Source organism: Prinia subflava, chromosome 2 (assembly GCF_021018805.1).
Source record: "Prinia subflava isolate CZ2003 ecotype Zambia chromosome 2, Cam_Psub_1.2, whole genome shotgun sequence".
In the NCBI taxonomy this organism is placed as follows: domain Eukaryota; kingdom Metazoa; phylum Chordata; class Aves; order Passeriformes; family Cisticolidae; genus Prinia; species Prinia subflava.
Genome location: NC_086248.1, coordinates 44312455 through 44336304, shown reverse-complemented (window position 1 = coordinate 44336304; position 23850 = coordinate 44312455). Strand labels below are relative to the sequence as shown.

Genomic DNA, 23850 nt, shown 5'->3' with positions numbered 1-23850 from the left:
AATGGAGACAGAGTTTTGGCTTGCTTGCTAGAAACCAGAGAGGGAGTGGTTTTTAATGAATGTTATTACTAAAAATGCCAGACCTTTAGAGAAAAAGTAGTCTATGAAATGTAATTATCTTCTTCCATAGAGTTAATAAAGGGAGAATAACTGCGGCCAGCTTATTCTGCTGTTACTACTGTTTAATACAATATCACCAGCAGCAGCAGCAGACACTGGTGAATTCTTGTTTCCTGTATTGACTTCCATTTGAATATTTTGTGTCCAGATAATGACCAATTCTTGTTACAGTGATCTGAATATTGCAAATACAGTTAACTAACAGAATGATGAACTATTTGATGAAAACAAGATCTGTTGGCAGCACATAAAAACTCCTCTCAAATCTGCATTTTACAAACTACAAATCATCAGTAACATCCTTTTGGGGTCTCCTGTTGGTGACCAGGGTAGTGTACACACAGTCCTGTGTGAAGCTGGGGTGTTCTGCTTCCTCAGGTTAAGGGAATTTTTGTCAGTACTCCCATCTGGTTGGAGCTATAGTGCAGCAATTCCCTCACCTGCACAAACCTGCCCTTGGCATGGGACTGGATGCACAGCCCAGGTAGGGTTACTCTGTGAAATTCATGTGGTAACTACTGGGGGGCACAGATCATGGCATAGTCTCTGATTTTTTAGGGGAACTTGGATTCAGGGAGGAAGAGGGAGCTAAACAGGAAGCTTGGAAATTTTGTTCAGACACTGTCGTTTGGAAGAGGTTAAAGTATCAAAATATCTGGACCACTGATATAAGAGAAATTCCTGGAAGCCTGAACACTGCTGCTTTCTGCAACACTGAGCTATTTTTGCTGGCCTTTTTGCTGTTAATGCCACTTGTGTTCAATTAGTTAATTAAAGTGAGTAAAACTTCAGTAGGGAAAAACATCATAATGAGTCTGCTTGCTTTTTCCACTTCCAGCAAAAAAATAATGCAAGCCATTAGTTTCTCCTTGATGATTTGGAAGCCCAAATAGTGCATTTGTATACCCTTTGTGTGTTTGTGTATATTAAATTATAAAATTTGTATACAAGGTGGATATTAATGAGATCAAATTTTAAGGATTCATGATTAATTTTGTAATTTTTTCCCAAATACCTGTGGCTTTGATTATTTTCCTTTTGGATGTAGAAAGAAATTTTTTAGGAATTAGAATCAGCATCACAGTCCAGGAGACTTTTCTTTAATGTACTTGCCAGCTCACATTTCACAGCTCTCTTTTCTTGTGTATTTGTTTGGGGTTTCTCAGGAGATTAAAAGTTAATGCAACTTATACTGACTTCTGACTGGCAATGAATAAATTCAGTGCAGTTTTTTTCTGTCATTAATTTTAGCCAGTGATATTTTTGCCAAGGTCTCTTCACTGCATTTCTCTTAGCTCTCTAAACTGCAATTACTCTCCCGAATGGGAATAAGTGTTGCCTATACAAATTCTCCTGTATGGTTTAATGTAGACTTAATTTAACATATTGGTCTCATCTTACTCGAGGCTAGAAGAAGAGCATCTCTCATGTTCTCACATTTTAAAATTAGTTCTGCCAGATTCACTGTGATTAATTTTTCAAGAGAATTTAACTTTCAGAAATAAGGGAACTATCAGAGGATTCGCTTTAATGAAGCTGTTTCCATTCTGCTCTTCCACAACTGATAGGTTTTCTCTTAACTAGTTAAACAAAAATGCTGTGATGAAAAAGGAACTTTAGAGAGAAATAATCTCTTAAGATATTCAGTGTACCAGAATTAGCTCTCTTCTCTAGGAGGCTGAACATGTGAGTATATACATATCACAACTTTCAAGGGGTTTTTTGTCTTACTGCTATGTTTTGCACAGAACATTTCAACGTCATTTAATTGGCTTGATATACTTTCTTAGGAAGATTAATAGATTCACAAAGTTCCAAAGAGGATTTAGATACATTACTAATCACAGAGCTAGGAGACTGGCAGTAGTTAGTTTTAAAAAACCCAATTAAGCAAATTGATGAGACTGCAAGCACAGTTCAGCACAGAGTTCACTATTTTTGTGTGTGTGTGTGAGGAGAGACAGAAAATATTTCTGTCAAATTCACTGTGAAGAGCAGCTTGCTGTGTGCATTGTACTGGCTGCCTGTAGGATGCCAAGTTTTATTATCGTAATATGTGTATCTTCTCTCTACCCTTCTACCCTGTCCCCCCAGTTGCCCCCTTTCCCTGTTCTTCAGGTCATTTGCATATTTGGGTCAGTATCAGTTCTTATACCTCCATTTCACCACTGAGCATTTTGCAGATTTAATGTCTTCATGAACCTGTTAGAAACCCAACTCTTCAATTGTGATATCTTGTTTATAGAACCTGTGCTTGTAATTTTCAATCTGGTGTTCAGTGTTGACTCTTTTTTCCTCCAATTCTTTTTACTATATTAAAATACCTTATGTATACCTGAAGTTAATATACCAGTGCTATTAATTTAAAAACCAGACTTGTAATATTACAAAAAGGTCATCGAATTTCTTTGGTAAAATTGATTTTCCGTGAATCTGTATTACTGGCATTACTTGTCTTGTCTACTTTTACATCCTAATAACTGTCTCCTCTGTCGGGTTGTCAGTTATATTGTCTTGGATTGTTGCCCAACTGATGCAGTATTTATTTATTTTAACTTTCTTAGGTAAGTCTTGGCACAATACGAGGACTCTTTCCAACCTTTTGAACTTCTCTAATATTCAATGAGCTATTGATAACTGACATATTGTCTGATTTGTATAATTTCTGTATCAATGCTTTTTAATATTTGCATACATTACTTGATGTTTAGAATTTTTAACATTTAAGTTTTGTTTAGGTTTAGCTATTTATTATCCTTCTCAGTTACAGGTGAAATAAAAAGTTGTTTACCAGCCTCTGGTTTAACTGTACCATCTGGCTTCTTTTTTTTTTTTTTTCAAATTGAAACTCAGCAAGGAGTTTTTGCACTCTAACGTCCTAAATAAAAGGTACAAAACTATTTTAAAACCAAGATAAAGAATGGACATGTAAGTCAAATAAAGTTACCTGAATAGAAGACAGAAACAGAATATTTGTCTAAACTCACAGAGGGATAATGAGTCCCGTAATCTCAAAGTCACCTAGAAGAAATCTGCTTGTATGTCCTTAAAAAAAGACTTAAACATGGCCTTATGTGTCAGAAAAATCCTCATTAGTTTAGTGGAAATAAAAAATACCTCACTTGCTTTACAACAAATATAACAAATAAGGCAGAGATATTCTTTGCTGTGAGATACTGTTCCCAATGAGAGAGAGAGAGAGAAAAGTGCCAGCAGGAGACAAGGGTGGAAGAGTTTGCACTTGAGTTTAGAATCTTCAGTGTTTCTTGCCCAGAAGGGAAAGGACTCCTGGGGAACCTACCCAGCAGTGATGGGCAGGAATGAGAGGAGATTAAGAAATATTCCAGCCTGGTGGTTGGCTTCCCACTGAGGGGCAGGTTTGCAAAGGAAGGGGAATAATGGTATTGCAAGTACCAAGAAGCCCTCAGGGTGCATTGCAGCCCGCAGTTCTTTGGATCAGCAGCGTAGGATCTGTGCTACTGCCACGTATCCATTGTGAGAAACAAACAAAAATGAAATCATGCAGCACCTGGAGGGGAATAATGTCACTCTGCAGATCTCTTTCCCAAGCCCTTGCATGTGCTTCTTGCAGGTCAAGTGCGCAGTTTAGAGGGATAAATAGACAGTGAGGAAGTGGGAGGGAGAGAGGATCCTTTATGACTTGCTGTCTTCCTCATATGGCACATCATCTTCCTTACCTAGGCAACAAAACAGAGAACAGAGCAGTTTTGTGTTTTCTACCCAAGAACAGCATACTAGTGGAAAAAAGCTCTGCAGCCAAAGGTAAATTTGGTTTTGTAATAAAAATGTTTTTACAAAGAAATTCAGAAAACAGGAAATTAGACTTCTCCTGGAAACCAGCCCTTTCCTCCTCCTGCCCCAGCTAATTTAAACATATTGACCAATTCCAGCCTTGTCTGACAGGAAGATTTGAGGAATTAGGCTCCTGCTGACTTTGTCAAAAGAGTTGTTGTGAGCAGGTCTGATGGAAGCTGCAGCACAGGCACAGCCCTTGTTAGCCATCAGAGAGTCCATGCTGTTGTTTACCTTCAGGATGTGAAGCACAGTACATTGGGTCCCCATGTACCTCACAGAACTCCTGCCTCTTGCTCTGTTTATTCCACAGCCTATGGTTCTTAATCAAAAACATTAATGATGGAATTGTTTTCTGTTTGTTCCTTAATTTACATCATTACCTGGACCTGAACATAAAATGGTACTGGCCATTTTTCATTACAGAAGAAATTTTATTGATGAATACTTCTGAAAGGGTGTAGTTAAGTTTGTCTGTAAACATTTTTGGTGCTTGTTGATGCTCATGCTACAGCACTCTACCCTGAAATGCTCTTGGGGAGGTGGGCTGGTCACTCATCTGCTCCACTGATAACCTTTTTTGGGATGAAGTGTGGGAGGGTTGTTTTTACTGTTCTAAAGCTGATCTACCATCTGCAAGATTTTAGAAAAGATGCTGTTACAAATGGTTTACAGTTCCTTTTCTAGTATTCATTAGCATCCCTGAAAAGAAAAGGGAGTTCAGATCACTGGAATCACATTCCCAAACACCCTCATGAAGAAAAACTGATTTGTTTTCTAGGTTTATCTAGATTTAATTCTTCAATTACATTGAAACTCTGATTTGTAATATATCATAATGAAACAGTTGTAGAAGTCTTGTGAGCAAACACAAGCCACTCCTTGTCCAGGTGTCTTATAAAAATGGCATCAGGGTCACCTGGACACCTTTTAGAGGCAGTGAATTGGTGTGAATTACCAATATCACATGAACACCCCCTGTATCCATCTGGGGATGAGAGAAGAGGAAAGAGGGGGTTGCAGGAGCCCTTCACAAGGGCTGTGCCCCTGTCAGTGCTGAGCCCAAGCCTACTGCACTCCTGCACCTGCTGCAGATGCTGCCTCATTGGAATCACATCGTCCCTGGTCACATGGCGCTCGTTGCATCTCCACTGTCACTGAGGTCCGTATGCAAATGGCTATGTTAGCAAGAGCCCTAATAGAAGCATATTCTTATTCTGTGTAACTTATTTAAGGGAAAGTGACTTCTTTTTTATTTTCATGTAACAGCTTCATTCAAACCCTTGGGTACCTTACCCCAAATTTACTAAAACTTCTGCGCATTGTTAATGTGTTCTTTCAAGGATAACTTTTCCAAAGTGTAGAATTCAGCTTAGTTACCATCAAAGCAGTAAAATCCAGCACTTCAAGGTTGCTGTTAAGACTTTATTCAGTCATTAATTGTGCTAGTGCCAGCAGGGTATCCTCGCAAATTTAAGGAATGAAGGCAGTTATTTTGTAACACGCACATTCCAGGACATTTAAATTATTGACCAGGTACGTAAATAATTGATGGCTCACAAAAGTATCACTGTAAGAGCCCTGGGAAGCATTGCATTCATTTGCCAGGAAGGTGGTGGGGTCAGGACTTGTGTAGTGAATAATGATTCATTCTTTCCTTCCCCACTGGGGTGCCATTCCCCTGCTCAGCTGCGTGAACAGGACGTTCGGGCTCCAGCCAGGAGCAGCGCTTGACGCATGCACTGGGTATGAGGAACATTGTGTAGAGGTGCCTGTTAGTGACAAACACGTGAGCCTGTTTCCATTTCTGTCCTGCCCCCAAGATAAAGGGGCCTTGGAAATGAGGAAGCTCTGTGAATTTCTGAAAGTACGAGCTGACAAAAAGAAAATGACGGTGCCCCTTAAGGAAAACCGACCCTTACATGTCACCCTCTTGCTGCCTCTGCCTTGTGTCCTGCCTCCTTCAGCCCCACATCTCTGTCCTGGCACAGCCATCACAGGCAGGATGCCACGAAGTGCAGTGCCATGGCTACATGGGACAGCACAGAAGTGTCAGCCCTGGGGGAAAGGTGTGGGAATCTTCCTCATCTGAAGCCTGTGTGGAGTGCAGGAACTAAGGTGGTTTTGGCTGTGGATTACAAACAACAGTGTAGCCATATTTACAGACCTCTAATGCCAGGCTCTGCCTGTTAGGGAATGCCAAACCTTGGTGGCATGACAGCAAGCAGTGATCCCTAGGCAGTGCTCTACACAGGCAGGATGAATTCCCATGCCCCCAGTATGTCCTCGGCACGGGGCTTGCCCGGGCTCTCTTTGGGTCTCCTCTGGGGCCAGGTGAGGGAGGGGGAACACGGCTGTGAGCCAGCTGCTGCTCAGGGTGGGGGGCCCTGACGTCCCCTTGCCCCTGAGGTGGTGCAGGGAGCAGTGTCAATGAGCTATGGATCCACAGCACCATGTGTAAGCAAAATCCATACTGCACAGTTTAGAACCATGAAAATATTTGTGAAGTTGACCAGAAAGATGTAATATCCAAAAGCATATAGGTCACTTGAGAGGAAAAGGTCCTCCCTGCACTCTCTTGAGTGGGAAATTTATCCCTTATCCTAGTAGCTCTTGTGGATGCTGTTGGAGCCATGCCCACACAAATATTGAAATATTTTTTTAAGCCAGTTCAAGTCATGAGTTACTTAGGCTGATGTTTTTCCTTACCCAGCTTTTGCCACAGGCTAGCTGACCCTTTTTTTTCATATGCCAAAACAGAAGAAGGGGGGCATGGAAACATGAGAAGTGATGGGTGACCTAGAAGTAGAGATGCAAGAACATGATGAAAGGTGACCTGAGCTCACTCTGGGCAGTGGGGTGCTCCAGCAAACGGTGAGAAGAGCAAGCAAAGGCAGTGGGAAGCCCAGAGGAGAGAACACCAAATGAGGCTAGAAACCCTTATTCAGGAGGAAGATATAGTGTGTCCTTCCTTGCCAAATGAGAAAAATGGACAATTTAAAAGTCGAGGACAGTGTGGAAAGGTGAATTGTAAAGAAAGAGCCCGAGCCTTATGGAAGGAGACAGTCCCTGAGGGTACAGGCAGCTGCAGCAGCCTGAGACAGGGCTCTTTCAGGGTGAAGGAGCCTCAGCATCCACCTTCCTCACAGATCAGATGTTCTCAGCACTAGTTATTACCCTCTTAAATCTCTCCAGATTGGCTTCTCCTTTGGCCTTTAAGTGCAACCCTCCAAAAGGGACTTAATAGAGTGCTGGAAAGAATGAAATTATGTCTCCTCCTGTCTCTCACGTGGCAACCCTCCCAGTGTGCCCCAGGCACAGCTTCATCTACTCATACAAGAGAAAGTTTGGACCCATTTTGCAGCCCAGGTCTTTTGACAGTCCTTGCTTTGTACTTGATCTCTCTGGTTCTGCAGTGTAGCATTAGCACTTACCCTTGCTGAGTTTCTTTATAGTGATTTCATAGCCTCCCTCCAAGTTATTATTGATCACTTTTAGCTCTAGTCCTGCCCTTCAAGGCCTCTGCAACTTACAGTTTGTTGTTATCTACTCTGTGCCATCATTTAGCTGTTGATAAAAACATTGAGAGAAAGAGGGCTGACAGCGTCTCTCCCCCATCTGACAGTGACTCACCAATAGCCCCTGTGCTGAAAGCAGGTTTTCAACTCCTTTTGCCATACCTAAGGCTGTTTACAGCTAGACCATGTTGCTAAAGCTTGTTTATGAGGATGTCATGTGAGATGATTGTAGGTCATGTATATAGCTTCCCCCCTCAGCCACCAGTCTGGCTACCTTGTCAGAAAAGGACATTAGATTCATCTGGCATAAGTTTTTGGCAAAACAGAACTATTTGGGTTATTTGCTTGATCCCTGTGTCATCTTGTGGGCATAATGTGGACTGATTGTTCCTTTGTTTTCCTGGCATACCAGTCAGTCTGTTCTGGCATTCCCTTGTCCTTCTTTGTATCAGATTTACCTTCTGCAGACCTCTCCTCTCTTCCACACAGTATTGAAAATAATTGGTGGTGATTTGAGGCTTTGCTGGCATGGTATATTCTAATGAAATACGCTCAGGTAAAACCAGCCATCTGGGGAAAGGCTGGGTGATGTCTCAGACAGAGTCTCAGAGTTTCAGCAATCAACAGGTCTTCCTCAGTCTGGGAAGGTCAGTGATTGTTCAGAGTAAATAACCCAGCTGTAGATGAGAAATGACCTCAGGGGTGTGAGAAATGGGGAGGGGAGAGTTAGGCTTCGTAATGGCAGCAGTGTTTCTGACAAGTTGATGGGAGCATGGTACATAGCAAAGCTTAAAAAACCTGCTGCTGTGGGATGGTGAGTCTTCCTGGTAGTCTTTCTTCTCGCTGACTGCTGCTTACAGGCACAAAATGAAAGGTATGACATAAGCATCCCTTCCAGAAATGTTTTCATTTCAGAAGACTTGAGTTGCTCTGTTCTTTAGGGGATTATTTTCTCAATCCTGATAAATAGATGATAACCAGAAATTTATCAAAGTGAAAGAAATCAATGGCATTTGTGTTTCTTCTGGGCCTCTGATTCCTCCTAGACCTAGGGATTCAGCTGGGGGCAGACACGACTGCAAGAGTATCAGGAGCAAGGATAACTATATATTTAAAACATTTAAAGAGAATGAGATAATAAATTTGAAGTCAGATAGCTCTCCTATGCTTTTGAAGGAATTTTCTAATTTGAAGTGCTCCAATGTATAAACCCTACATATTTTAAGAAAATTGGAAAATAGATGTAATGTGTCTATCTGAACATCATCACCTTGCTAAATCCAAGCTAGTCACTCTAAGCTTTATTTACATCAGTAGAGAGAAATAGGCTCCTTGAGAAGGTAATTCATCAGACCCACTTAATTTACATCACTTTGTGAGTCATTCTCTTGAGGTATCTGTAGCTCTCTGTTGAGTATATGTGGAGACTAGGATGATGTGGATAACTTCAAGATGTTCATGTTAGATAAAACAACTGTTCATCCCATGTCTGAACTTGCTTTAAGAAATAGTAAGAGTTTTGGGGCTATTTCAGTCTTTGATTAAAAAAAAATACATTTCCAACAGTAATAGGAGAGTCAGTGAAAGCAAGTTATTATGCTTTAGCTACAGGCTGTTGGGCTAGGAGAATTCAGGAATATTCAAATTTCATTTTTTCTGAAAGGCAAACTAATTACTATTGTCAATTTTATTGTTATAAAGCTTCAAGCAAATACAAAAGCACTCAAAGATCAGTCATTTATGCTCTGCATTCAGTACTGAAGTAGCTGAACATTTGTTTTCCTGAACTTTTATGCCTACTTTATTGTCATATGTTGTTTGACATTCAGGAAATAACACAATGTTTTAATCAACAATGTAAGATTGCATTAAAACTTGATGGCCCATGGCTTAATGGCAAAACTGAGTAATTAAAGCTGTGGCATAAGTAATAGTTGGAGGCAAGTTCTGATAAGATTTCTTCTGCAAACAAAGAAACTTCCAGGACTTATCTACCCATGTCCAGGGACACAGAGCTGGAGGAGCCATTTGTACTTCTTTCCTTTGCCCTGGTGTGTGTAGTGAACCCACCAGACCTTCAAATTGCCATTAATGACGTAGTGCAGCTTTCTTTCCAAAATGCAGCCCATGCTAATGGCAGTGAGACTGTTACCCGGCTTGCCAGACATGCTACCCTTTGCACAGGTAGTCCTGTAATTGGGATAAATGACAGCAAGGATACCCTTATTGCTAAATCCTGAAGATGTTTCTGGTGCAATCAGAGGAGAAAAACTCTGCTCTGACCACCCCCACACAGGCATCATGTGTCTCTGACAAGTTAACAGAAGGATTTTCATTACAACCAAGAAGAAAATCCATACTGAAACAACCTGGCATGAGATAGGTCTGCTGTTATGCCCTGGAGCCCTCCTCCTCCTCTCTCACTGTCACAAGTCAGCAAATATGTCAGGTGTGAAAACTGCCTTCATCTTCAGCTTTGCTGTCACGTCCAATATAAACCATGACTTAAAACTTGTGTCTAGAGTGTCTGGTTTGTAACACCTCCCAATGCAGGTGTAATAAAGTAAAAACCATTTTGGTACTTTGGAGAACATTACCTTCCCAGAAATGTCATCCCCACTCCTTCACCATGCAGGTCTCTCGGGTTCACCCACTGTACGTAGCAGTTAGGAAAGGGAGCATCACAGGAAGGAAGAGTGTCACTCCAATTTCCATCTTCTGCCTCTGTTTCTCATAATGCCATCATCTCCCAAGGTGAGATGGAGGTGGTGTTTGAAGTGGATGTGGAGCTGTTTGAAAATGAGAGCTTTGAAACCAATGCCCACGTGGCAATGTCCTTCGAAGGAGTCAGGGAGTGAGGTGACATAAACATGCCTCTCTGAGGACAGTGACTCACAGAGCTCTGAAATTTAGCTGGAATTTAGAAAGAATTGAGAGGAGTGAGGCTACATCATAGATGTCCAGGATGACTCTTCATGCACCTCTGGGGCTGCATTTCAACTGGCAAATTGAACAGAGTGCTTAGAGGTCTGCCTTTGTGAAATATGAAATTACTTACTAGAAAAGCTCTCTATACAATGCTCCTAATCCCTCTATAGAATTGAATGTCCATTAATTTTGCATCTGAAAAATGGCTTTTTAAACTCTTAAAGGTAAGACATAATGTTTGTAGCACTGTCTTGGGTTGAAAAACGTAACCAAAAATGTGTATTCTATTTTCATCTGTTGAAACTGGTTGGGAGATATTGTTCTTTATCTCTTGTAACTCTAGGGGTGGAAAGAGGGTGGATGTCTTCTGTTAATGGGACACCTGATAACACCAGATATGGCAGTGCCTCCTTATCTCTTCCTCCACCCATCCTCCTCCAAGGGACATCACCTGTGAATGGGCCATTTAAGGCCTCTCACATGACTGATAACAGTACCTCATTCCACTGTGGGATGCTCCACCCAGTGGGAGGAGCCAAAGCCTTTCCATTGGCATAAAACCAGCCAACCCAAACACTAATGCAGCTGGTTTTCTACTGAGTTCTTGGAGGAAAACTGGACTCATCTCACCAGCACTGGACCCTTTTTTTCTACAGGATCATCTCTACTTCACGTAACACCTGTCACTCCAGGAGGACTTATTCGGACTGCTTCCAACACCCTGACAACAGGATCTCAGGTCGTATCTCTGACTATGTCAGGTTTTCTAGGACTTTTGTTTGTTTGTCTGTTTGTTTTTTGTACTACTGCATTTGTATTTTTTAATATTCCCAGTAAACAACTGTTATTCCTATTTCCATATTTTTGCCTGAAAGCTCCTAATTGCAAAATTGTAATAATTTGGAGGGAGGGGGTTTTTACATTCTCCGTTCCAAGGGGAACTCCAGTTTTCCCTGACAGATACCTGTCTTTCCAAACCAAGACAAGCACAGTGGTTGTAGTGTCCTGCAAGTTCTTTTCCTCTTCCATAGGGCATTTTTTGAAGGCATTCACACATTTCACAGAAACACAGAATCCTAGAACAGCTAGGGCTGTGAGGGACATCTGGAGATCATCTAGTCCACAGTGGGGTCTCCTAGGGCAGGTGACACAGGAATGCATCCAGGTGGGGTTTTGAATATCTCCAAAGAGGGAGAATGCAGAACTTCCCTGGGCAGCCGGTTCGAGTGCTCTGCCACCCTCAGTGTAAAGAAGCTCTTCCTTGTGTTGAGGTGGAGTTACTTGTCCTGTCACTGGGCATGACCAAAAAGAATCTGGCACCATCCTCTGGACACCTGCCTTGGAGATATTTACATGCATTAATGGGATCCTCTGTCAGTCTTCTCGTCTCCAGACTGAACAGGCCCAGCTCCCGTGGTATCTCCTGACAAGAGAGATGATTCAGACCCCTCATCATCTCTGTGGCCCCTCCTGGACTGATTTCAATTACTTTTCAAAATCATTTGGACTTGTGTGTGGATCTCATGGATCATTAGGGGGAAAATAAAATCCTAAGCAAAGTATGCTCTTGTTCATGTAGTGCTTGCTTCCAGTTGTACCTTCTTGATATGAACTGACTTAAGTTCTTGGTTTTTCAAAAGGAATAATGTGATTGCAGTAGCAGTACTATGGCAGGCACAACCCCCCCTGTGTCTTGGTTTGAAAGACAGATATCTGCTAGGAAGGGGCAGGACCTCCCTAGAGATGGAGAATTCAAATCCCCTCCCTCCAAATTATTCCAAGTAAAAAAAATTAAAGGAGCTTTCAGACAGAGGTATGGGGATAGGAATAACAGTTCTTTACTAGTATATATGACAAAACAACAAACAAACAACAACTACAGCATCAATAATAAACAGAACCAAGAACCTCAAGGGTTTTCTTTCACAAAGCCTGGGGCAGTTTGATCTCGGCGCCCCTGCAGGGCTCCAAGAGGCCGAACTGGAAGGGAGGAAAGTCCCGGGCTGGTGGATGAGATGAGGAGCTCTGCGCTGGCAGCTGGAGCAGCAGGGGTGTCCCGGCAGGGCTGGGCAGTGCAGGGCTATAGAGCAGCAGGGGAACCTCAAAGGTCCGAAGAAGCAGCGGCGGTGGGGGGAGAGGCTGGAGAAAACAAGCTCAGGATTCCCGGGTACACAGCAGATGATTGTAGATTTCCCAGGACGAGACAGAGGCAGAGGGCAGCCTGACCGTCCTCCTCGGCGCTGAGAGCAAGAGTGCTTCCCCCTCCCCCAGATCTGTCTTTTTTGCCTTTCCCAAAGCTCATCATCTCTCCCCTCTGAGGGACACTCCCAGGGACTCAAAAACAATAGGTGTAGCCTTGTGCTGCCATATCCCTCAAGTACTCCTTTTGTTCTGACTAAGTAGTCATCAAGGCTTCTTGGAAACTTATGGGAAAAAATTCTGTGAGAAGAAAAAAACCCAAATCTAACCCCCAACACCCTGCAATCCTTATCCCTTTTGTTGTTCATTGTAGAATGATTTGAAAGGAGCATGTATTTATCACTGTACCCTAACCCTACCCTAACCTCATGGTGTTGCTTTGGGAATTAGAATAACTTTCTTAAACTACTTTTTAAGATATTGTTCTTGGTCTAGAGATAAACTAAATTAATTTGAGTCCTACATGGTAGTTCTCAGCTAACTTGTAAAAAATAGTACTTTTCTGTGTTACTGCATAATAACTATTCTAAGTAGTAAAAAATATCGCAGTCCTTTTTTTTTCTTCATGAGGTGTAGTTTTCATCCTCTGTCTGTTTGTCTGTACGTCTCTGCTGGTTAATAAATAGGGAAGAAAGAATCACATCTCAGGATCCTTGAGGCCTTTCTTTTAGAGGCTGAGCCCTGAATGTGGGGTCCCTCAGTAAAATAGCTTAATTGTTCTCTTCACGTGCACACTAGAGATACTCTGCAGCCAATCTTCAGTTTCTGTGTTTCATTTGAAGTGGACAGAAGAGACAAAAAGTAATTTTGAACTGATATTTGCAGCACAGTTCACCTCATCAGTATTTAACAGGAGAGGTGAGAAGAAGCCCACACTTACCTTAATCAAAAGATTGCACTGGCTGCAATAGCATTCATTTGTTCATTCATGTTGTTCCTTGTCCAGAAAGATCATTCAGGAAAGAAAAAACTGATTTAGAAGACAAAGATAAATGCATTTACCTAGCAACTGATTGGATTTATTCCAGTACTTGCTGAACCCCCTGTGGAGCAGTTCTTATTGATTTGTCATGGAACCTATCAAAAGACCTTTTCCAGCTATAGATGTGCTGTATGTGAGACTGAAACTGGTGAACCCTATTGTACTCTGTTCCTGGAAACCTTTCTGCTCCTGAGACCAAAAGAAAAAATTAAGGAGTTTATTATTTTCATGTCCTTTTCACATGCTGGTATCTCTTAGCTCAAATAATTTAGATGCTTCTCAAGTGAAGTTGGCAAAGTCTTCAGAGTGGGAGAAATTATTTACTTGTGTGTGCAGGTTTGCTACCAGGCGGTATTCCAAAAAATAGCCATGCTAATTATGAGCTGAGATAAGGTCTACAGTCTGGTTAAGTTAATCATAAACTCAGTTCTGCCTTTCACAACAGCGTTAAAGAAACTAAAACAACCCAAAACCAACAAAAACACGTCAACCTCTTTTGTAATTCCGACCAAAGTTTCAGCAGGAAAGGATTAAGGGTGCTTGCACTGAGAGTGGCTGTACAGCCAAGTGCTTCTGTGCATGCAGAGCTGCGGTCAGGCTTTGTCTAATGATCTCAGAAGGCTCTCTTGTAATGGCCTGATAGCATTAATTTTTGCTCTGAGACCATTTAGATGTCCATTCTGATAAGTGGGCAGATTCCAGGAAGGCAACCCCTCCTCCACTGCTACGGCAGTGTTTGGAAAGTTATTCAACCAAGAATGGGAAAAACACACGGAGAGCATTGCGAGAAGAATATTGAATGGTCTAATTGAGAGGGAAAGAATGAGCGGTAAAGCTGATGTAACAGAAATGATGGGAAGGGATGTGTCTGAAAAGGCTTGAAATTTATGGTGGTCTCACTTTTTTTTGGTGCTGTTTTGTTTTTGCTTTTTTTTACTCTAGAGAATTGTGATTTACATTCAAACAGCCTGTTAGGCTTAAATTTTAAATGAAGCTTGCTTAGAATTATGAATAAGGCCATTAAGTATTGCCTTAATAACCTTTTATTGCATGGAACATCTTCTATAACTGCAACAGGGAAAAGAACTTCAAGCATTTGTATTTGAGTGATTGATGAGCAATTTATAATGTTTGTTTTCTATTTTCTGGAGAGAAATGAAAGGGCCCTAATTCTGTTGTTGATGTTTGTTTTTCTCTAATGGTATTTTCAGAATCCAGTCCTGTTGACCAGAAAAAGTAGCCAGTGTGTTTGAATCTTGGAAGAGGGAAATCACAGAATTTCTTGAGAGGAGAAGTGGGGATCTAGTTTGGGCAACAAAGTCTGTGCACACTTACAGCTGCTCTGTAGGGTTGTCACCTCTGCTGGTTTTACTAGAGTTGCACCTTGCTTTTGATTTTAAGGTTGTAACAACCCAGACAGCAACCCTGAATACCAGATAATCCCCCAGGGCTAGGAAATGAGAAATAGGACTGAAAAAGGGTCCTTTAAAAAACCTTGTTGCAATCTGTCCTTTACGTGGCAAGATACACAGTCCCACTTGTAAGTGTGACTGCTGAATCAGAGCAAAGACTGCACAGAATAGGAAGGGCAGATTGATTGGCATCATCCTGGTGCTGCAAAGTGTCATTGAAATGCAGAAACTCAGATTGAAAGGCTGCAGTGAATCAGAACCCCAGCTGACATCAGTTATGCTAGGAGTTTGACTTGATACTTACAATGCTGGCTCTAAAAGTCTTGATGGATTTCACTTTCCATTCCAGGTTCCCTCAGGTCAAGTTGTGATTTACTGGTGCTGCCCATGCAGTCTTTGTTGGTGGATAAATATTGTGAGTGTTCTTAGCCAGACAGTTTTCAAAAGCACTAAATATTTTTTAATACTTTAATTGAATTTTGGCCAAAAAAACAGGAAAGCAGAGAAGAAACTAAAAGCGTGAGGCAGCACAAGACAAAAGTACCAGTATTCAAATTCCCTTAATCCAGGTGAATTTCTTAGAAAAAATACTCTGGTCAAATAGGAGCTTGAAGCAGTCCAATGTGAAAGTGGCAGAGAGTGAAGAACAACTAATGAAAGGCATTTATGATGACAGAAATTGTGTTTGTTAAGGCACAAAGTGGAAACTTGAAATTCCTTTGAAATGTTCCAGGAAGTCTCAGGAACTTGGGAGCTTATCTTCATTAATAACACACTGTATTTCCTGAAGGAGCTCAGAACTGAATCAACTGTGATCCACAACCTCTTGTTTATGTATTTGGAGAGCTGAAGGTTTCAACTACGACACCAATTTTTGAAGGTGCTTCAGAAGAGATCTGGGATGCGATGCATAAATGGATAAATACATCTGCTATGTCTGTAGCAGGCAAATCATTAGGGCCTGCACCAAAGAAAAGAGTACATGTAGGTAAATATGATATATAGGGGATGAGCAAACACTGCCAAAGCTTTTTCCTCAGAAACATTTCAGAGCTGCTTTCCTGAAGAGTTCAGCAGGGATATTGATATAGGAGATCCAGCTGCTCAGCCAACAAAAGGCATGCAACAAGGTTTTAAACCAGGCTGCTGTGAACGTTCATCTTTGAGATACATGACTAGCTAGATGAAGAGGAAAGAGAAGTCAGGAGTCCAGGAGAGTTTTCACACTGAATTCCAGCCAGCAGAGATTAATATAGCTTTATGTTGGGTGAGAGTGGTGTTCAAGGTCAGTGAAAGTTCTGAACAAAGTCATCAAATGAGCAGTAAGGTATTCAGGATAGCAAAGGTAATGGCTAAATGTAAAGGGTCTCCAAATTCTGTGTGATGAAATAGCAGGTAAAATTCAACATAGATAAATATCAAGGGAGGCAAAACCCACTTCTAATTTTACAGTGTTGGAATCTGAACTGCCCTTTTTGAAAAGAGACATTGGGGTTATTGTAGACATTGCCAGGAAACTTAGGAAGGGGGAACTAAACACATTAGGGGATTCTTTTGGCCATCATCTTGTTGCATACTCCACCAACCCATTTCCAGCTCCTTGAGAAGGTATAATAAAATTGGGAAAGGCAGAGAAGAAGGAACAAAGGGCTGAAAGCAAACCAGGAATGACTAAACAGTCACTCTTCAACCTGTGAGTGAGGTGACTCAGTCTGGCAGATATTATAGTATTGCTAGTGGGTATGAAGAACAGGTCTGGGGAAAAATGTTTATTGAACCTTGCAGCACTATAGCTGGGAGTCCTCAAGCAAAACTTGTACTCAGCACATTCCAAAAAACAAAACAGGTAACTTTTAGGAAACATACAAATAAATTGGGGAACTTTTTACAAGGAAATTTGTGGGAGTCTGAGGTTTATAATGCTTCAAAATGCAACTGGATAAATTCTTGAAAGAAAAGGATTCAGAGGTGCCAGGTTTGACCCCAGAGACCCTTGTGTGGTGGACTGGGATATGCACCAAGGAAGCTCAGTGCAAACACAGCTGCTCTTGGACATCAGTGTGGGCCACTGATGGAGACAGCAAGGGAAAATATGAACCTGTGAGCTCCCCAAGTGTGACTGTTTTTCTGTTCTTATATTAACATTCTTCCAGTCTTCAGATAATGAAAAATGCCAAAACAATGAATGTGTTTTGCCTTTGTTTCTCATTGCAGATTAGACCTGGTGGAAAACAGACATTGGACACAAGAGTGCACCCAGACAGTGTGACCTCTAGTTATGACTTGCTGGAACTGGAGTCACCCCAGCAGACATTATACAGTGTGCTGTCAAAAAGACAATTGCCCTGTGACTGTCTTGGCATTCTATTTAGCAACTACTGTGCAGTGTGTCTCTGGAACTGAAATTTTAGTGTATTAAGCTTAAACGTCCACCAGTTTTCACAGGCTGAGCCAGAGAAAGCCCAGAGCTTTTGTTTTTCTCCCTGCTAAAGCTAAAAGATCACAGCATACAAATTCAACTGATAAGTGGCTTATGGGAAAGTGTACAAGAAGGTAAGATGCGAAGCTGAGTAATACAGAAATGTTAAAAAGGTTTTTTTCCCTCCCCCTCCTTACTTGCTCTTACCCACCAAATCTGTGGTGATCTGCCTTCTTATACTTTCAGGTGTGGAAGAATGAAAAATTCAGCAGTTCTTTAAAAACACCACCTCAGATCTGTGTTTTACACTAAACCAATTTTGAGCTACAGCAACCAATACTCAAGCTGCACTTAAAATTGACATGCCACCATACTGCATGTGAGAGTTCTTCCTGTGGAGTAGCCTCTACAGCTGAGGCAGCTGTTCACAAGTTCCTAAATGTGCATTTCCTCTTCAGCAGACACTCTCTGAGGGCAGCAGCATGCTGTTCACTGTAGGGACTCCCCGTACACACAAGCTACACCAAGCTGAACTCCACATCTATATTACTTCCTTGGGCATCTGTTTCTTGGAAGCCTGACACATAGGCTGCAAAATAAACCTGAAAAGGGCACCCCATCACTGTAAATGAAAGCCATATCCTGGGGAAAACTGCAGGCTTTTCCCTTTAGTGTCCTCATGTACAGCCAAGCTTTGCTGCAGGAGTAGCATCCTGGGATTAAAATCCTGGTTCAGGATCAGGGCCACAATTTTCAGTGGCTGTGGCAGATGGATCAGACCATTGCTGCAGAGTGAAAAGGAGGATTCTTGGTACAGTACAGCAGGACTGGAGGCCTGGCTCATTTTCCTGCTGGAGTAACAAAAGAGAGGAGTCCGGATTAGGTGCTAAGTGCAGTTTTCCTTGCAAAAGCAAAAAGGGTTTTCACTACAAATGTTTTCATAATTTCTAGAAACCTAGGAAGATTGCAGAAAACAACTAAGAATGGGGATTTTGAATCATATGAAGCTGTCATCTGTAAATGATAGTCACAGGCTGTCCTGGAAAAACAACTTGTTACAGATCCATTTGGGATGTATTTTTCTTTTTTCTTGCCTTTCTTTCTTCTTTTTCAGTGTTTTATATGAGATGATTCTTATCCTGAGATGAATGTTAAAATCCTATATAAATCTCATAGGTTTATGAAGAAGCATAATGGAAGGTTTCTTCTTGTTTGTTTTTTTTTCTTTTCCCTCATTTTGATGTAAAAACAAATCGTGGCACAAAGGCTGATGAACTTGCACAGAGTAAGAAATAGGAACAAGTCCAGTTTTTCTCATTTCCCTCTACCTTGGCATTTTATCTGCTGACTTGCATTCACTCTCCCTCGATAAACAGCACAGCTAATGCCAGATTTGTCTCTGTGGATCAGGACTTGCCATGGACTGCTGCACTCTTCATACCTGCCAGTCACTTCTTCCAAAGCTCTCACCCATTTGTCATTTCCTAGAGGTCAGTTCTTGTATTTACCATGCACAGGCTAATATATTCCATTTGCTCTTTACTTTCACAGTTGAATATCCTAGGTTTTGACAAGTTGTTCCATTCACTTCCTGGACACTTCTTCAGGTGGAGTCTCCTTCACTGTCCTTGCCATCCTCAGGACCAGCACAGACTCCAAGAGGGACAAGGCAGGAGATTCTGTGGGACTATGTCTTTTTCCTTAATGGTACAGAAACATTTGTGATATTTTTTGCCCCGTGCTGGAAAACTCCTATCAAGCAATCTCTGTGGAGTAACTCAGGGCAGCTGGCCAGAAGGACAGTTTGGTGGTCAGTGTGCATGACTGAAAATCTCATCTGAAGCCTGCAGAAGGCTTTATTCAATAAAGGGTATTCAAGTTTAAAGTAAAAGTCAGTGCATCATGCAAAAAAATTATTAGGAATATTAATGGCAGCAAATTTCTTCTACTAGTTGTCATCACTTCCCACACTCAAAATCACATCTTAAGAACACCCCATTGATGCTGCTCTTTTTCATTTCCACATTGGCAGATGCCACTGGAATAAATGTCTTGACAAGCAGTTGTCATAATTTCTTTTTCCTCTTCCTTTAGATAGTAACTTACAACAGAAATGCCAATTTTCCCACACACTGTGTCATACATTTAGAATGCATTATGTATTAAATTACTTGGAAATAGTTGGCAAACGAGCTGGCATCTCTCTGATAAGTCCCAAGGAAGCCAAACATAATATGCATGCACTCTTAAATTATCTATAAGCAGTTCTGTTCAGTTTTCAAGGGTGAATGCTCAGCTGTGTTTCACTTCCAATGCATTTTTGTTTAAAGCTCATATTTAAATGTGAATGTAGTAGTGCATAGGGGAAAAGAAGAAAATTAATATTGTTAATGTTTCCACAAATTCAAATACTTTCAGTTTTCAAACTTTAAATAAGACAATGAAGCATAGAGAGAATTTAAAAACCAGCATATTTTGAAGAGATTTTAAAGCAGGATTTAAAACTGTATAGTTAAAAAATTAAATTCTCTAGAAAGTAAATGCAAATTCTAACTTTCAATGGCAGTCTGCCACTTTGCCTTGAACAGCTGATTTTTCTCTATCAACACCCTTCTTCAATTTTAAAATGATACTACTTACTAAGTTGTTTTTTTATTAAAAGGATATGTAAAAAATACCTAGATGAATAGCTATGATAAAGGTCATAGTAAAGTGGGTGAAATACTTCTGCATGAAAGAAGATCCTACCATGGCTGCATCAGCCAAAGAAAATTATGAGTAAGGGACCTGAAGCATGGCCCAGCAGAAATTGTCCTGACTGATGTGAGGAGATGGGCTGCTGTGCTTATCCAAGTAACTGGCAATGCAGACATTGCAGGATAAGTGGTTACACAACCATCCAGTGATTGGGTCCTCTCACATGACTGCAAAAATATGTCTTGAATCAGGCTGTAAATAGCTGTTTCTCTGATTATCATCAAGGCGAGGGTTTGGGAGACACATTACCGAAGGTACCTCTTGAATGAAGTGGTACCATTCCAGGGCAAGGGAGAGATTTGCAAGCAGAATGTCAGGGCAACTTCAGCGGGGGACCTGGAAATTGAAAGGAAAACAAATAATAGGCTCAAGAACCTGAGAGTTCCTCCTGAGCTCATATCTTGAGGGATGCAAGAGAATGACAAATACTCAGGTACAGCTCGTCTGATAGATATGTAGACATTAATCAAGTTAAGCATGTGTTTCTTTCATTTCTGACTTTAAAAAACCTTTGACCTGCCTTATTGCTTTTGGCTTCTGCAAATAAGCATAAAAGAAAACGAAACTATTTATCCTGGCTTGCGCTAAGAGTGATTTTGAGGTATTACTTAACATCAAATTATCTCATGGTTATCATCATAATCTCTGAACCACACAAGGGCCCCAGCAATTCAGTGTTTTTCCCCAAAGCATGGAAATTGAAATGGGATGTACTCACTAAAGAGGCTGGCAGACTGTTTGAAAGCTGGTTACATGGAGTTTTAATAGAAAGTGTCTCTTCAGAGCACAACATTAAATGAAGAGAACCTGCTGAACCTGTAATCAGCACTTCCTTGAAAAATGATAATCAATATTTTGTAAATAAATGTTTGTGGAACTCTGTCTTGGAGAAGCTTATAACCTGCTACCTCAGCACTTGCTGTAAACCAAAATGTTTGTTACCATGACCTGATTATGGTAATTTAATTTCCATTATACACAGAACAAAACAGAGAAGTGGTTTGCTAATGGGTCTCGAACAGAGAGAAATCCCAGTCTAAGTAACTAGTGCAAGATCTCAGTGTACTTAGACCTAATGCTAAAGGTCTCACAGTCTCTGTAACGTGGTAGACAATCTGGAGGGTGTTTCACAGCAGCATCTGAAGAGTACTCAGTACTCTGACATAATTCAGTATCCATTTACAGAAGGGAAGCGAGATTTCACTCTGCAGTCCAGACCTTTGCCAGCTGCTTGTGTTCTTGTTTACATTGTGTGCTTGTTTACATTTCATTTTCTGGCCTGTAAAGAAGTGCCGTGGCTCCTCTCCTCACCCATCAATGACTGCTGTCATACAGCTCTAGGAGGGCCTGGCATCCTTAAGCATCATCCAAACTCTAGGTGGACATTTACTTTATTTTCTTCCTTTGTACTTTCTTCTACAAACTGTTCACCTGTACAGTTCATTTCTACTTTATAAACAGATGATTTTATTTTGTTTGCTTTTATTTTAACCTTGCTTTCCTTAGAGTGATTTTAAAGTGATTTATCACTTAAAATCATTCTGTCAATCTTATAAGATAATGGCTGTGTTTCACGTCCACAATCTCCATACTGTACTCCACAGGTTATCTCAAAGTGGCTCTGTCTTTCCCTACCTTTGGAGAGTAGTTTGAAATTGGTTAATAAGGGTTTGGGAAAAGGAAATATTTCCTGCTTATCATCGTCAGCCAGAAAAGTTCTCTCAGATGTAGCAAACATGGAGAAGCTCACCTTATCTCCAAGGGTAATTTAAATTTCTCCTTAATAGATTGATTTCTCCTCTGAAGGGAAAAACATGGGTGTTTAGAATAAAAGACATCAGTTCCTCAATGACCATTTGCCCTGATTTAACAGTATAATGGTTCAATTATTTTAGTGCACATTGTCTTCATTTAATCAATTTAAACTAGAAAAAAAAAGAAGGTTGGGATGGGAAGGCAGAAATAAGACAAATTCAGCTTCAAGGTCGCTAATTGGGCATAGCTGACAATATGACAAGGCAGCATGGAATTGAAGTAAAGTCATTTATCCCTGGCCTAAGAAGGTTTTGCAGCCTGTGCTGTCCTCAATATTTCTTCAGGGCTTTTACATGTGGCACCTGCCTGATCCAGCCAGCTTAGGCACATCTACCCAATCTGCACTTGGGCAACTCACATAGTCATGGCATTTGTTTTATGGGTAGTGTTTTGAATATTCATTGGGAGCTAGTTCTGCTTCCTGGGTTTTAAATGGGATTTGAAGCTTGGCTTCAGTGACAGGCAATCACTCACACAAACACCCTCCTCCCTTGAATATTCAGTAAGACAGCATGGCTTGGAGTGTTGTGTACAATGATATTAACATAATCTTTGGAGAGGATGTGGATTTTAAATTGGTGGCAGAGTAAGCAAAAAGCTGTGCTGGGGTACTAAAGACTAAATAAAAATACAGTTGGCTAGCTTAATTGTCACTGGCAGTGAAATTACATGCCACTGGTAGAATAATGGATTTGAAATATCGCTGTGTTACTTGTACTTATTTCTGTGAGTCAGCCTCTTGAATGGTCCATGGCAAATGAATAGGCACCAAGTTTATATTCAGAAACTGCTCACTCCTACAGCTGCATATCCCATAATCAGACACTCTGCAAGGAGCAGCAGTCAGTGCTCCCCCCATACATTATATTGAATATCATCATTTAATCAACCATGTCTAGGAAAGGATGAGCATAAAGAAATTACTTTCTGTAATCAGCAGAGAAGCCCTGATCTTGGTGTTGCAGATGGCTCTTTTCAGCTAAGTAATTAAGCGTAATGTGTAAGAAGTGTGTATTACATACAGCAGTTGACTAAACCCTAGTGAGGAGTAGAGGAGCAATTTTACAATTCCCAGATGTTGGAGCATTCCCCAATGGTGACTTTAAGAAATGTAACCACTCCTGGTAGTGATGATCTCGTAGTTTCCTACTTCTAGTTCTTAAGAGGTGAGAGGAGACAGAGCCAGGCCAGATGCTCATACACTATAAGTTTACACTAACCAGTTCTGATGGGTTTTAGCCTTGTTAGGCCAGTCTTTGCCACCTGACCAGCAGACCTAAACAATTTTTTTTAACCATTGCAAACATTTAAATAGACAGAATTCTCCTTCAGTTCACAGGTGGATTTAAGTCTGTAGTGAAGATAATAACAATAAAAAACTTCCTTAGAACAGATACAAGAAATCCCATGTCATGCTATACCTTTTAAAGTCCTTTTCATGAAGCAATAAATCATAACACCATAAGGCAACATGTATGGAAATTTACCAATTACTGATCTTCCAAGTTAGTAAGAAAGCTTAAAAGATTTATCTGACTAAATGTAGATGTCTACACATGAATTACTCGCCTTCAGCTGTCTTCACAGAAATACTGTTGAATACGTAATAGGTTCATGATGAATACAATTCATGCCATCTTGGAGTAGATTTTTAAATTTATCTCAAGAGGAATTTCTCCTTCTGACTACCTGTTGCCCTCCATCAGATACAAAGGAGTTCCAGAGTATTTACACATCTGCAGTATAATTATCTAGATCTGACTTAAAGTGAATTGTGCCTCATCATCTGTGACTTCAAATTTTTGCCTGCAATAACAAGAATGTTTGGGAATCACTCTGGATTCAAATACCAAAACAACCTAAACTGTGGTAGCGCTGAGATGCCCC

At 40.9% G+C, this 23850-nt stretch overlaps 1 long non-coding RNA gene across 1 annotated transcript; it reads left to right on the top strand.

The window, feature by feature from the left end:
• The first annotated feature begins 547 nt into the window (after positions 1 to 547).
• Positions 548 to 21762, top strand: LOC134547717 (uncharacterized). The gene is made up of 4 exons (XR_010079573.1): positions 548 to 604; positions 11036 to 11118; positions 17187 to 17525; positions 18943 to 21762. It is a non-coding gene; the product is annotated as an uncharacterized LOC134547717 (long non-coding RNA).
• The last annotated feature ends 2088 nt before the right edge of the window (positions 21763 to 23850 follow it).